Below are 11,675 nucleotides of genomic sequence, written 5' to 3'. Positions count from 1 at the left end.
TGCCTGTAATCCCAGCTACTCAGGAGGCTGAGGCACGAGCATCACTTGAACTTGGAAGGGGAGGCAGAGGTTGCAGTGAGCCAAGATCGAGCCACTGCACCCCAGCCTGGGTGACAAAACAAGACTCTGCCTAAAAAATATATATATAAATATGAGTGTATGTGGATATATACACACACACACACAAAATATATATATTTAAATGACACTATATATATATTTTGTATATATACACACATATATTTTGTGTATATAAATATACATACACACATATTTATATATTTTTATATGAGTATGTATATCACTGCCCCCAAATCAGCATTTAACTCAATGGGGAAGCGCTAGAAGCTTTCCTGCTAACGTCTATAGAGGAAAGACAAGGATGTTCACAATCTTTGCCAGTACTTAAATATTGAAGTGGCAGTGTTAGCCAAAACAATTAGATAAGGGGAAACAATTAAAGACATAAGAATTGGAATAGAAGAAGTAACACTATTTGTATATACATATGTTACGATCCCATATCTAGGGGAAAAAAGCAACAGAAAAACTGCTACAAATAACTAGAAACTCTTGTAAAGTAGTAGGAAAGAAAATAAATGTACAGAAAGTAATAGTTTTCATACATACAAATTCTATGCAGTTTGAAAATACAGGAAAACTATGTAGAAGATAACACTCAGGTAGGAGGCAGGACTCAATTGCAGAGGTGGGGCTGGGGCACCGGACCAGATTGAAGACTGACTAAAACAGGGCCAGGGCAGAAGCAGCTTTCCAATCAGATGTGCCCACCAGTGTGCCATGTCAACTTATTGCCATGGCAACACCTGGGAGTTACTGCCCCTTTCCATGGCAATGACCCAAAAGTTACTACTCCTTCCCTAGAAATTTCTGCAAAAACCACCCTTAATCTGCTTGTAATTAGAAGTGGATATAAATATGACTGCAAAACTTCACTGAACTCCTGCTCTCTGCCTATGGGGTAGCCCTGCTCTGCAGGAGCAGTCACAGCTGTAACACTGCCTCTTCAGTAAAGTTATTTTCTTCTACCTCTGGCTTGTCCTTGAATTCTTTTCTGGGCAAAATGAAGAACACTTGCAGGCTAAACTCCACTTTGGGGCTCCCCTGCTCTGCATCAAAACTAGATCCCTCTCTCTCACCAGATACAAAAATCAAAGTGGACTAAAGACTTAGATCTAATGTCTCAAACTATGAAACTATTACAAGAAAACACTGTGAAAACTCTCAAGGACATCAGTCTTGGCAAAAATTTCTTGAGCAATAGCTCACAAGCACAGGCAGCCAAAGCAAAAATGGACAAACGGGATCTCATCAAGTTAAAACCTTCTGCACAGCAATGGAAACAGTCAATAAAGTGAAGAGAGAACTCACAGAATGGGAGAAAAATATTTGCAAGCTGCCCATCTAACAAGGGATTAACAACCAGAATATATAAGGAGCTCAAACAACTGTTGGAAAAAAAATCTAATAATCTGATTTTAAAATGGGCAAGATATCTGAATAGACATTTCTCAAAAGAAGACATACAAATGGCAGTCAGTCATATGAAAAGCTGCGTGCTCAACATCAGTGATCATCAGAGAAATGCAAATCAAGACTACAATGAGATATCATCTCACCCCAGTTGAAATGGCTTTTATCCAAAGGACAGGCAATAACAAATGCTGGTGAGGATGCGGAGAAAAGGGAACCCTCGTACACTGTTGGTGGGAATGTAAATAGCACAAGCACTATGGGGAATGGTTTGGAGGTTCCTCAAAAGACTAAAAATACAGCTACCATATGATCCAACAATCCTACTGCTGAGTATATAATCCCAAATAAAGGAAATCGATATGTCAAAGAGATATCTGCACTTTCATGTTTGTTGCAGCACTGTTCACAATGGCCAAGATTTGGAAGCAACGTAAGTGTCCACCAACAGATGAATGCATAAAGAAAATGTGGTACTTATACACAATGGAGCACTATTCAGCCATAAAAAGAATGACATCCTGTCATTTGCAACAACGTGAATGGAACTGGAGGTCATTATGCTAAGTGAAATAAACCAAGCAGAAAGACAAACATTGCATGTTCTCATTTATTTGTGGGATCTAAAAATCAAAACAATTGAACTCATGGAAATAGAGAATGGAAGGATGGTTTGCCAGAGGCTGGGAAGGGTAGTAGGAGGGCGTGGGGGAGGTAGGCATGGTTAATAAGTACAAAAGAAATACAATGAATAAGACCTAGTATTTGATAACACAACAGGGTGACTTTAGTCAATAATAATTCAACTGTATATTTAAAAGTAACTAAAAGAGTATAATTGGATTGTTTGTAACAAAAAGGGTAAATGTTTGAGGGTATGGATACCCCATTTTCCATAATGTGATTATTATACACTGCATACCTGTATTGAAGTACATCATGTACCCCATAAATATACACACCTACTGTGTACCCACAAAAAATTAATTTTCTTTTAAAAAAAAAACAGGTTGGAAGAGAAAATCTATAACAGGAATGAGATAAAATGAAATACTTAGGTATGAGCTTAACAAGAAACATGCAAAACACACAGGAAGAAAACCACAAAACATTCCTGAAAGATAAAAAGTAGATTTAAGGAAGTAGAAAGATATACCATGGTCTTAGATGGAAGACCAAACATAAAAAATATGTCAATATCCCAAAGTAGTCTGTGAACATTTCACAATGCTAATAAAAATCTCATCAGGTATTTTTTCCCTTTGAGTGAGAAAATGGATTACAAAGTTCGTATAAAAAGATAGACAATAGCCATAAGACAGGCTCTGAACAAGAAGAGCAATGCAGGGGGAAGGAAGCTGCTTCTGTTATAGGAAAATATGAAAAAAGATAAACTGTTATAAATTTTACGATATTTGGCCGGGCGCGGTGGCTCACGCCTGTAGTCCCAGCACTTTGGGAGGCTGAGGCGGGCGAATCACAAGGTCAGGAGATCGAGACCATGGTGAAACCCCGTCTCTACTAAAAATAGAAAAAATTAGCCAGGCGCAGTGGCGGGTGCCTGTAGTCCCAGCTACTCGGGAGGCTGAGGCAGGAGAATGGCGTGAACCTGGGAGGCGGAGCTTGCAGTGAGCCGAGATTGCGCCACTGCACTCCAGCCTGGGCGACAGAGCGAGACTCCGTCTCAAAAAAAAATAAAATAAAATAAAATAAAAAGTAAAACAAAATAAATTTTACGATATTTGAAAGGAATATAAATATAAGAGATTTGTTGGTTGATTTGCATATATGTTATAGTCATTATTATGGGCAAGCTCTAATCATATGAAACTGAAGCTGGACCTTATTGTCGATTGGCTGTTACAATGAATTGAATCATCTTAATTTTTAGTAGTAGTATTTGTATGGTTATTTAAAAACTGCTATATGGGTATTCTTGAATAACGCAAATAAGTAATTATATTACTATTTGGATCTCAGATTTTGTTTTGTTTTGTTTTGTTTTATTTGAGACAGTTTCGTTCTGTCGCCCATGCTGGAGTGCAGTGGCGCGATCTCGGCTCACTGCAAGCTCCGCCCCCCAGGTTCACGCCATTCTCTTGCCTCAGCCTCCCGAGTAGCTGGGACTACAGGTGCCCACCACCACGCCCGGCTAATCTTTTCTAGTTTTAGTAGAGACAGGGTTTCACCGTGTTAGCCAGGATAGTTTCGATCTCCTGACCTCGTGATCCACTTGCCTCAGCCTCCCAAAGTGCTGGGATTGTTATGCCTAGACCGTTTATTCCCCGAAGAAGACCACCAGAGTCCAGAGTCAAAGCTAAGCAGCAAGGATCTTTATTACAGGTTCGAACCTGGAACTCTCCCTCGCTCGCGAAACGAGACGGGCAGGAGAGCTCCCCCACTGAGTTCCGAGCAGTGTTATATAGTCTAAGAAAAGTGGGCATAGAGTTATACAAATCAGATATATGATTGGCTAGTGTTTGAACAAGGCGATTTGGCTAACTATGATTGGTTCCCGCCATTTCTGATATTTCGGTTCAACCTTTGAGGCGGGAGAGCAGGTTTATGGCAGCAAGAGTTTATCTTACTTAAACACGTCTTGTGACCTTTCCTCAGAACTTACAAAATCTCTGGTACGTGCAGAAAAACAGGTACTCACAGAACTTACGAAATCTCTGGTATGTGCAAAGATTAGAGAGCAGAACAAAGGGTGTAGCGGGGGGGGGGGGGGGGGGGTACACATCTATCTTTGTGTCCTTTCAGGATTACAGGCATGAGCCACTGCGCCCGGCTGTTTTGGGTTTTGTTTGCTTTTTGAGATGGGCCCAGGCTGAAGTTCAGCATCAGGATCTTGGCTCACTGCAACCTCCACCTCCCCAACTCAAGCAATCCTCCCACCTCAGCCTCCCAAGTAGCTGGGATTACAGGCATGTGCCACCACTCCTAATATTTTTTGTATTTTTGGTAGAGACAGGATTTCACCATATGGCCCAGGCTGGTCTCAAACTCCAGAGCTCAAGCAATCCATTCGTCTATGAAGGGGTGGCCTGCCCCTCCACACCTGTGGGCGTTTCTCGTTAGGCAGAACGAGAGACTTGAGAAAAGAAATGAGACACAGAGACAAAGTATAGAGAAAGAAAAAGTGGGCCCAGGGGACCGGCGCTCAGCATACAGAGGACCCACGCCAGCACCAGTCTCTAAGTTCCCTTAGTATTTATTGATAATTATTTTTACCATCTTAAAGATAAGGGAGTGGCAGGATAATAGGATCATGGTAGGGGGGAAATTAGTAGTAAGACATATGAATAAAGATCTCTGTGACATGAATAAGTTCAAAAGAAAATGCTGTGCCTTGAGATGCATGTGCAAACATCCCCATAAACCTGTTAGCAGCATTGTTTCAGCAAGTCCCACCTTTTGCCATAAGGCGGTTTTCTCCTATCTCAGTAAACAGAGCATACAATCGGGTCTCACTCCGAGATGTTCCATTGCCCAGGGATGGGCAGGAGACAGATGCTTTTCTCTACCTTAACTGCCAACATCTGCCAAAAGGCCTTCTTTCCTCTTGTACTAGTCCTCCTCAGCACAGACCCTTCATGGGTGTCAGGCTGGGGGACGATCAGGTCTTTCCCTTCCCATGAGGCCATATTTCAGACTATCACATGGGGAGAAACCTTGGACAATACCTAGCTTTCCTAGGCAGAGGTCCCTGCGAACTTTGGCCCTGTATGTGTCTCTGGGTACTTGAGATTAAGAGAATGGTGATGACCTGTAACCAACAAGCTGTCTTCAGGCACTTGTTGAACGAAGCACATCCCGCACAGCCCAAAATCCATTAAGCCTTGAGTCACCACAGCACATGTCTCTTGCAAGGACAAGATTGGGGGTAGGGTCACAGATTAACAGCATCTTAAATACAGAACAAAATGGAGTCTCTTATGTCTACTTCTTTCTATATAGACACAATAACAGGCTGATCTCTCTTTCTTTTCCCCACAGTCTAGGCCTCCCAAAGTGCTGGGATTACAGACATGAGCCACTGCGCCCAGCCACATCTCAGATATTTTGTGCAAGAAAAAAAAAAATAAGTAACTGCCCTATTCCTGTAATCTTGAATTTGAATTGGCAATATGTGTATACATTCCTGAGTTTCTTTCTTCTTTTTGAAAAAAAATTGAAACTTTTTTCAGGAAATTGAGGGAAATGAGGTAAAATAAGACTGGTATTTAAAAGTTAAAATGTCAAAGTAACCAACTTGAGTCATAGGCCCACCCTTCAACTAGCTGAGACAAGGGAAGTGGAATTATCTGAATCAGGTCCCACCCCTGCAGCTGGCCAGGGAGGGAACTAATCCCACCCAGGAGGCGGAGCTGTAGCTTTAGGGGAGGATGCAAGGAAATCAGCCAATCGGCAATAAGGTCCAGCTTCAGTTTCATATGATTAGAGCTTGCCCATAAAAATGACTATAACATATATGCAAATAAGTCGACCCATAGGTCGACTATAGACAATAATATTTGCAATTTGTAATTCTGGGCTGATAATTTTGAGGTTTTTCTAAAAGGTCATTTTTCATCTTTCAGCTTCAGTTTTTATCTTCAGGAGACTAACCAAACTGAGTATTTAGGCCGGTAAGTTTTCAAAGGGCTATTACCTGGCCCTTAGGAACAATTATCTATTTAATTTAATTACCTAATCTTGCCAATTAAAACTGTTTTATCTCTAGAGACGTGTATATTAATGCTGAAAATTATGGTGTAATTATAGTGCAAATCATTTATTTTGGTTAGCTCTTAACCTATTTTGATCGTATGGATAAAATAAAACATTTGTGTCAAAGAAATGCTTTGATTTCTAGCAACATAATATTTTCACTGGTGGAGAAGCAGGATTTTATTTCTAGTAGACTACTATTCTGAAGAGTAGCCATCTTAAACTGGACTTAGCTTGATTCTCTGCCTCGTGCTGGAATTTTTAAATTAGTTTTTTCAGTGTTGAATTTTTTTTTTTTTTTTTTTTTTTTTTTTTTTTTTGAGACGGAGTCTCGCGCTGTGTCACCCAGGCTGGAGTGCAGTGGCGCGATCTCGGCTCACTGCAAGCTCCGCCTCCCAGGTTCACGCCATTCTCCTGCCTCAGCCTCCGAGTAGCTGGGACTACAGGCGCCCGCCACCACGCCCGGCTAGTTTTTTTTGTATTTTTAGTAGAGACGGGGTTTCACCATGTTAGCCAGGATGGTCTCGATCTCCTGACCTCATGATCCACCCGCCTCGGCCTCCCAAAGTGCTGGGATTACAGGCTTGAGCCACCGCGCCCGGCCCAGTGTTGAATTTTGAACATAGCATAGGGCATCATTTCTTCCTCAAAATTTCACCCATGGCATGGCATAAAAAAGACTGGTGTTCAATTCTGCTAAATATCAGTGAATCAGAAATGACAACTTAGTAACAAAGGGTGAGAATGTGCACAGGGAAGTGGGTGGGCAGTGTTTTTTTGAGAGTCTTGCTCTGTTGCCCAGGCTGCTGGAGTGCAATGGTGTGATTATGGCTCACTGCAGCCTTGAACTCATGGACTCAAGCAATCCTCCCCCCTCAGCCTGCTGGGTGGCTAGGACAACAGGGGCATGCCACCATGCCTGGCCAATTTTTTAAATTCTTTTTTTTGTAGAGATGAGTCCTCACTATTTTGCCCAGACTGGTCGTGAACTCCTGGCCTCTACAGATCCTCCTGCCTCAGCTTCCCGAAGTGCTGGGATTATAGGCATGAGCAACAGTGCCTGGCCAGGGGGAATGTCTTACTCTGTTCAAGCTGCTGTAACAAAATATCTTGGACTGGGTAATTTATAAACAATAGAAATGTATTGCTCGCAATTTTGGAGGTCAGGAAGGCGTCAGCAGTTAATGTCTGGGGAGGGCTCACTCTGCTTCAAAGATGGTGCCTTCTTGCTGAGTCTTCACATAGCAGAAGGGGTGAACAAGCTCCCTTGGGCCTCTTATATAAGGACACTAATCCCATTCTTGAGGACAGAGCCCTCATGGCCTAATCACCTCCCAAAGGCCTCATCTCTTAATACTATCACCTTGGGGGTTAGGTCTCAATATATGAATTTGAGGTGGGGGGAAACAAAGATTCAGATTTATAGCAGGAGAGAACAATTTCCTATTATATAATTCATTGGTTTTTGATCAACAGTATTTGTTCCATTTTAATCAGTTTTAGTTATTTTTATTCCCGGTAGTTCTTCTCCAGGATCTTGTTCTAGCAAAACAAAGTATTTCGGGCTAGGTCACTAGCATTTCCTCAAAAGTATTTAGGAGACATAGGAATAATTAGGCCGATAACGATGCATTCTGATGATTTGTTTTATGACAGGTGTACAATCTGATAGAAACTATCAGAAGAGAGACTACATAGAATAATTAAATAATGGGAGAGGACTACAAGGAAACTTTCTTTTTTACATCTGTAAATTGTGTACAGTTTGTACTGTTCCTTTTTCCTCATCCTACACTACCTTTTTTTTTTTATCTATTTCATGTTAAGAACATTTTGCAAGTTTACATATTCTGATTACAAACCATTACAGGGCCCCTAGTTGCTCTCTGGGACAGAGAGGTCTCGATTATTTCAAAATGAATACTTTCATATAGTCACAATAGCTGTCTTTCCCTTTGAAGTTGCCCAAACACACCACCTACACACTGCCTATCAGTTCCTGATTTATTTAGCCAAGAATACAGGGAATATGGGAAAAAGAGGTGACTACAGAGAACAGGAACAGAAACGGCATATCTTTGTAGGGCTTTTACCTCTTCGCATTGGCTTTTACCTTTGTAGGGCTTTTACCTCTTCGCATTGGCTTTTACCTTTCTAGGGCTTTTACCTCTCTGCCCTGCCAAAGAAGCTTGCTATGTGCCTGTCACACTTTTTTTTTTTTTAATTTATTTTTTTTTAGAGATGGGGTCTTCCTCTGTTGCCCAGGCTGGTGCAGTGGCATGATGATAGCTCACAGTAACCTCAAACTCCTGGGCTCAAGCAATTTTCCCACCTCAACCTTCTCAGTAGCTGGCACTACAGGTACCTATTTTGTTCCTTTTTATTTTGATATAATTTCAAATTTACAAACAAGTTGCTATAGTACTATAACTCCTATATACCTTTTAAATAGATTAAAAATGGTACATTGTGCTCCGTTTGTTTTTTGCTGTATCACATCTCGTTCTTTCTATCTCTTTCTTCCTACTGCCAAACTTTAAAAAAAAAAAAAAAATTCAAGGGCAAGTTGTAGACTTTATGCCTATTTATCCCTAAATACTTCAGTGTGTAAATTCTAAGCACAACAATATCCTCATATACCTAGAGCACAATGATCAAAAGCAGAACATTTAACATATAGTACTACCATGGAATCTAGTGTGTGTCTTGAAATTGCAATTGTCTCAATAACGTCATGTATAGCTTCATTTTTTTCCAAGTACAGGATCCAACATAAGATCATGCATTACACTCAGTCTTCTCTCATCAATCTGTGACAATACCTCATCCTTTTTGTCTTTTGTGACTTTGACATTTTTGAAGAGGATAGGCTAGAGAATTTTCAGAATGTCCCTCGGTTTAGGTCTGTCTGCTGTTTCCTCATGATTAGATTCAGATTATACATTTTTGCCAGGAATACCACAGAAGTGATACTGGGTCTTTCTCACTACATCATATCAGGAGGCCCATGATGTAGATTTGTCTCATTACTGGTGATGTTAACTTTAATCACATGGGTAAGGGTGATTACTACAAATCCCCCTTGAAAATAGTAAGGCATGGTCGGGCGCAGTGGCTCATGCTTGTAATCCCAGCACTTTGGGAGGTGAGGCAGGTGGATCATGAGGTCAGGAGTTCGAGACCAGTCTGACCAATGTGGTGAAACCCCGTCTCTACTAAAAATAAAAAAAAAATTAGTCGGGTGTGGTGGCGTGCACCTGTAATCCCAGCTACTCAGGAGGGCTAAGGCAGGAGAATCACTTCAACTCGGGAGGCGGAGGTTGCAGTGAGCTGAGATTGCACCACTGCACTCCAGCCTGGGTGACAGAGCAAGACACTATCTCAAAAAAAAAAAAAAAAAAAAAAAAGAAAGTAGTAAGGAATTACTACTTTCCTCTTTGTAATTAACAAGTATTTGTGGGGATATATGTCAACATCCTGTCCCTTATCAAACTTTCACTCCTGAATTTTTCCATCTACTAATGATTTTCTAATGCTTGTATTTGTTCTTTATGTGTTAGTTAATATTCCACTGTGAGGCAGAGCTTTCTGTTCTCCCATTTACTTATTTATTTATTTATATCAGTTTTGACACATGTAACTTCATTTAATGAGCTTTAATCCATTACTATTATATTTGATATAACAGTAATTTTATTACACTTGGTACTAAAATTGTCCAAGTAGAACTTGTTCAGTATGCAAATATCTCCTTTCTATATATGTCTATATTCTTTCTTTTTGTTTTTCTTTTCTGAGATGGAGTCTTGCTCTGTCACCCAGGCTGGAGTGCAGTGGCACAATTTTGGCTCACTGCAACCTCTGCCTCCCGGGTTCAAGTGATTCTCCTGACTCAGCCTCCTGAGTAGCTGGGATTACAGACACACCAGCACCTTGTCCAGCTAATTTTTGCATTTTTAGTAGAGCTGGGGTTTCTCCATGTTGGCCAGACTGGTCTTGAATTCCTGACCTCAAGTGATCCGCCCTCCTTGGCCTCCCAAAGTGCTGGGATTATAGGCGTGAGCCACCGCACCTGGCCAATGCCCATCATTCTTTAAGCACTTCCTTAATTTCTGGTGCAATCCATTATTCCAAGCTCCTTTTGTACTTTTGTTATACTCCAGCCCTGGAACTAGCCTTTTCACCAAGGAACACTGGTTCCTTTTCAAGTGGAGAATGATGGTATTTAGAAAGAGATATCTGGAAGCAAAATGTGCACCTGCTACCAATATGTCCTAACTTTTAGGTCTTCTCATTGCAGAGGGCAAGGAGACAGATACACACATGCACACACACACACACTCATTTCCTCATATATCTATATTTCTATATCTATTAATGCATGTTTTAAAACTTAAACAAGGGGAAACCTGCAGTGGTATGCCAGTTTCAATCAGCTCATACGGCTGATTACTAAAGGTTTGTAATTTTGCAAGCTGGTTTTGAAATCAGCTATGGGACTATTCACAACATAGCAATTAGCCAATGCTACAAATCAAGGTGTGGGGGGGTGTGTGTGCTTTTTTTTTTTTCCCCAGAGAGCCAGTTTAGCAGCACACCACTGGAAACCTTACTGTCATTCAGCATACTCAGAAACTAGTTTCAGACCTGCTCATACATAGCACTATGAAAAGCAAATCTAGAGATCAATATTTGTTTACAGTTCTTTTTTTTTTTACAGGTATAATTTACATACAGTGAATTGCACAAATCTTACATCTACAATTTGATGAGTTTTGATAAGTCCATGTGTATGTTTAACCCACATGCCTCTAATGATACAGAATATTTCCATAACCCAGAAAGTTCCCTCATGTGCCTTTCTAGTCAATTTCCTCCCACCTAAAGGCAATCACCTTTCTTTTTCTTCTCTTTCTCCTTCCCCTCACCCCTCCCCATTCCCTTCTCCTGGTCTCTTTTTTCTCTTTTTTCCCTTTTCTTCTTTTTCTTCTTTTTTTTAAACCATAGCTGAGTTTTGCCTTCTCTAAAAACTTAATGAAATCACACAGTGTAGTTGGCATAATGATGCTCCCTACAATCCCCAAATAAGTACATGTCCTGATTCCGTAACCCGTTAGGTTACAGGGCAAGAAGGAATTAAGGTTACAGATGAAACTAAGTTTGCTAATGGGTTTAAAATAAAGATTCCTGGATTATCTGGGTGGGTCCAATATAATCACAAGGGCCCTTAAAAGTGGAAGAGGGAGGCAGAAAAAGAGGCAGAGAAAGATGTGAGGATGGAAGCAGGCTCAGAAATGCTATTAGGCTGTTGCAAAAGTAATTGTGGCTTTTGCCTTTGAAAGTAATGGCATAAACCGCAATTACTTTTGCACCAACCTAACACATTGCTGTCTTTGAAGACGGAGAAAAGGGGCCACAAGCCAAGGAATGTGAGTGGCCTCTAGAAGCTGGAATAAAGTTCTCCCTTA

This window comes from Papio anubis, chromosome 9, assembly GCF_008728515.1.
Source record: "Papio anubis isolate 15944 chromosome 9, Panubis1.0, whole genome shotgun sequence".
NCBI classification, from domain to species: Eukaryota; Metazoa; Chordata; class Mammalia; order Primates; family Cercopithecidae; genus Papio; species Papio anubis.
This window is presented reverse-complemented; position numbering follows the sequence as displayed.